Source organism: Amblyomma mixtum, chromosome 10 (assembly GCF_055824585.1).
Source record: "Amblyomma mixtum isolate Tamu chromosome 10, ASM5582458v1, whole genome shotgun sequence".
NCBI classification, from domain to species: domain Eukaryota; kingdom Metazoa; phylum Arthropoda; class Arachnida; order Ixodida; family Ixodidae; genus Amblyomma; species Amblyomma mixtum.
Window position 1 is genome coordinate 165,707,973 of NC_143021.1, and position 4,154 is coordinate 165,712,126.

Here is a 4,154-nt window from a genome sequence, read left to right on the forward strand (position 1 = left end):
AGGATGTCTACCTCCTCCCCCGCATCTTCGACGCACTGGACTGGCTCTGCAACGCCAACAACTTTTCTTTGGTGTGCTTTAAGAGCGGCTACCAGAAAACTGGTGTCGGTGAAAGACTCCGAGAGAAGACCGCGTTCACCACGCCGAATGACCCCTTCCACTTCCAAGAGATGCGTTTGGACTCGCTTCTTGTAGCACCGGCAGTGAAACGTAGTACCTGCTGCAAAAGTTTTTTCTGCGCTTGCTGTGCAGAGGACAGATCGAGCGCTTTGATACAATCCTACTCACGTCTCTACATGCCGGCATGAACTCGATACCGTCGAGTCGAGGCGCGCTCTCATAGAGGCGACAGCGTGGAGGTTGCACTGGTCTCCTTGACTGGTGATCCCCACACAGGGTAGCAAAAGATACAGCCATTATCCGTCACAAAAGAAGCGGCCTTGGTTTTATGTTGCGCACTGTGAAACACGAGCGTTTAGAATGCACAAACACCCATACAAAAATATAAAACCCGGAGCAAAAAAAATAAAATGCAATTGCTTTAATTGCAGCTTGGTTACGACGAGGTACAGTTTTGCAAGAGCAGCGATCAAATTAAGACCTTGGTTATAGACAGAAGTTTTCTCCTTGAAAATACCGCTTTAGCAAACGACCATTGACTCCGTGAATGGCTCGCAAATCCGCCTTCTGCACGCAAATCTGCCTTCGCTTCGGGCTGGGAGCAGTGATTAAGCAATGGATTCGTACCTCCCGGCTCTTCCAAATCTTTGACGTACACAAGCGGTTATAGCTCGGAGAGCTGAGCTAGTTGGGGCAACATTCTTAAACACATAATGAAGATTCAGCGATAATGAAGATCCAGCGAAACGTGCGGCGCAATCCCAAATTAAGCGTAAGGGATCGTTGGCCTACGTGCGAATGGGTGAGTTGTTGATCGTTTTAAAGGGGACGTCTGGTCGTTGCGATAGCGATGTGCTCAAGAGGCCGCTATGACGCTGACCTGTGCTCCCGTGTCGACCAGGAAGCGAGTGCCAGTGATCTTGTCCAATGCATAAAATAGGCGGCATGCCCGTCCACCAGCACCACCTGCCGCCGTCAGTGGCCGGTCGCAGCTTTTCCCGACCAGGGGCACGAGTGGGTGCACTTGCGAGCAGAGCTGCAGAAGGTACGGTGGTACCAGCATACAGCCGAGGGCAAGGTGTCGGGCCGCGCGTCAGATGATTGGGGCTCTGAAGAACGCGAAGGTGGCGGGGACCGGTGGCGTGACCGCAAATTTGGCGACGAACGGCGTGGTAAGGGCACGAGGACATCGAGCCTCTTGGCAAGGGCATCAAGTCGACATTCGACGCTGGCAAGCTGGAATCCTGTGGTGGTAGTTGGAGGCGGACTGGTCAGAGAGCTGACGTTGGGGAGCCGTGAGTAGTCCTCAACACGATCAGCGAGTTCAGCGAGCTTGCCGAATGAAACATCACCCGCCGCGGCGAAAATGGGGACCATGGGCTGGGGAAGACGTTGAAGGAACAACTCACGCATAAGGGGGCCGTGCTGAGCAGAAGAGTCTCCAATAAGAGTGAGTATGCGACGGAAGAGCTGCGAAGGGCGGCTGTCGCCAAGCTCTGTAGCGCTGAGGAGCTGCTGTAGTTTGCTGCGCTCGGACGCTGACTTGCGGTCGATGATAGCCGCCTTCAACGTGTCGAAGGGTGGAGCCGAGTCCGGCGAGCTGATGACGTCCACTAAGTCCTCAGCGACGTCAGGAGGCAGGGACGACACGAGGTGGAGGAACTTGGTCTCCTGGCTGGTGATACGTCGCAAGCTGGAAATGCGCCTCAACCTGCAAGAGCCAGGCGCGGGTGCTGTTGCGCCAAAATGGCGGCAGGCTGACTGGCTGGAACGCGGCCACCCAAGTACCGAGAGGCTGCGCGTTCGAGGGCGGGTCGCCGCCGGTAGGAAGGGCGGAACAGCCATGTAGGAGGATGGGGTTGCGTGTTCCAAGCCGGGTCACCAAATCTATCGGAGCTAAGGCGAGGAAGAACCAGCTCTGACAGCGTTGGGGTTCGAACTGCTTTGTAATTGCGCTACTCGCGCTGCGGCGGTATAGCCCAACTTCCTCTTTCTTGTCCGGCGCCTTGTGCCATGGCCTCCGAGCCGAGTGCGGCGCGAGGGGCGACACAGATCCACTATATTATCTTGAAGCACTCATTTAGGCGGCGGCGACTATTCATCAGTGCGGGCAGTGAAATATTCGAGTCCTGTTGGCTTCTTCTAGCGGCTTCTTTCTGCAAAACGGTTCGAGCTGAAAATGTATGTTCGACTTACACACGCACACACACATATGTAGCGGGGAGGCAGTTGCATTTGAAACTTTTCTCTGCTCCTTTCGTGCCGCAAACTTACTTTAGTGCCATCTTGTGAAAATCTAACTTTAATTATCGAGCCGACGAATAGCGGGCAAGAACAGCCAGCGACAGATCGCCACGCCGTTCAGGCGCACATCGGCGAAGGCATGCATGGCACGTGTCGTTTTTCACATACGGGAGAAGTTCGCTACTTCTCAGTATAAAAAATAAAGCAGGGCTGCACCGATTTTTGTTTCATCAATCATCAGAAAACAGGCGCCACGACCAAGTCCGCTTTCCCAAGGACCACTAAGCTCGCGTGCTAAGCTGAAGGCTTCGAAAAGAAAACACGGAAAATGCATTTTATTTCGCTAAGCTGAAAGAAAAAAAACTTTTCGAGTAACTGCCGTCCATGGTGTGCGAGCAAGCACCGTAACGCAGCGAACAGCGCGCAGCAGTCGACTCGGGGCGGGTATGCCCTTCTGACGTCAGCAATCAGAGGTTGCCAGACTAGCCAGCAGCTATCAAAAGAAACGAAAAAAAAAGCGTTAAAAATATCCACCGCACATAATCAATTGAAACTGGCGACAATTGTAGTTTAACGTGTTGGGAATTGTATGCAATAAGCACGGTATGCACAGCTATAGGCTGTCATGGCTCCTTTAAATTCGCGGTTCTAGCTTCTCACTGCGCGGAGGTTTTTAAAGTGTTTGGAGCCTGTTCCTAGATTGGGTAACCCCATATTTACAACGAACCCAACTCACTTCTTTGGTACTAATTGGCCTAGGTATAAGCTCCCTCTGGATGTGTTCACTACTTCCCTGCTGTCAAAAATTTCTGTATCAATAAATTCTTCAGTGCAAGTTGACCACAGGTAGGCTGATACTGCAGTCTCCTTTTACGAAACCCTCCCAAGGAATGCCAAGAATCTGCTTACAGATATGGGCTTATAGAGGAGTACCTAAATTTTTTTCCCTACCATATTGCCGTTTTTGCAGAGAGCTTCCAGCAAAATTAAAAGGCAGCGATTGGCGTTTGCTCAAGGTCTCTTGATTGGAGTAATTCATTTCGGGCCCCTGACTCTGCCCCTATTGTTAGCGCTGAGTTTCTGGTCATTGCGTTGGCCTTAATAAGGAGTCCCTGCTGCATCTCTCAGGTTATTATATTTTCAGACAGCCATTCAGCCTTGGCGGCGCTCGACAAATCTAGGGATACTCCTACGAGCCGTTCCCTTGAATTTTATTCCACCACATATTGCAGAAGTACACTTTCAATGTGTCCCTGGACACTGTGGCTTTGTTCCTAACGAGAGGGCTGATTTTTTAGGAAAGTCTGCCCTTGGTGGACCTATTGTCCCGTTCGTCCCAGATACCGTCTACTTGACCATAGCGCGCTTTCAGCGATTTCAGCGTCTCCACTCCTTGAGCCGTAAGCCTCTCCTTGCTGCAGCGCATTTTCAACACCTGGTATTTCCTTGGAGTGGGCGGATGTGCAGTTCATTGCAATGTGAGGTGTCCATAAACTTCTTGCGCTGCTGAATACCGCGGATAAATCTTTATTTACGTCGATCGCGGTTATTTATGACAAAGCTTTGTGAGTCTTGTGGCAAAATTGATGTCCTAGATCACTTTTATTGCGAAAACAATACTACGCCATGTCTAACCGCTCGTCGCGTGGTCTCTGGACCACTCTGCTCCTCGAGGAGCCGCCGCCGCGCCTAACAGATGGAGTGACGTCAGCCTCTCGGTTGCTGTGGCGACACGTGACGTCAGCTTGCTCTCCGCCGAGCCCGCTCTCCATCGCCTCGCCGACAGTCTC

General features: G+C 52.0%; 1 pseudogene; it reads right to left on the reverse strand.

Annotated features, from left to right (window-relative positions):
* Positions 1-1,095: 1,095 nt before the first annotated feature.
* On the reverse strand, positions 1,096-2,135 carry LOC149327639 (uncharacterized; annotated as a pseudogene).
* Positions 2,136-4,154: the final 2,019 nt, after the last annotated feature.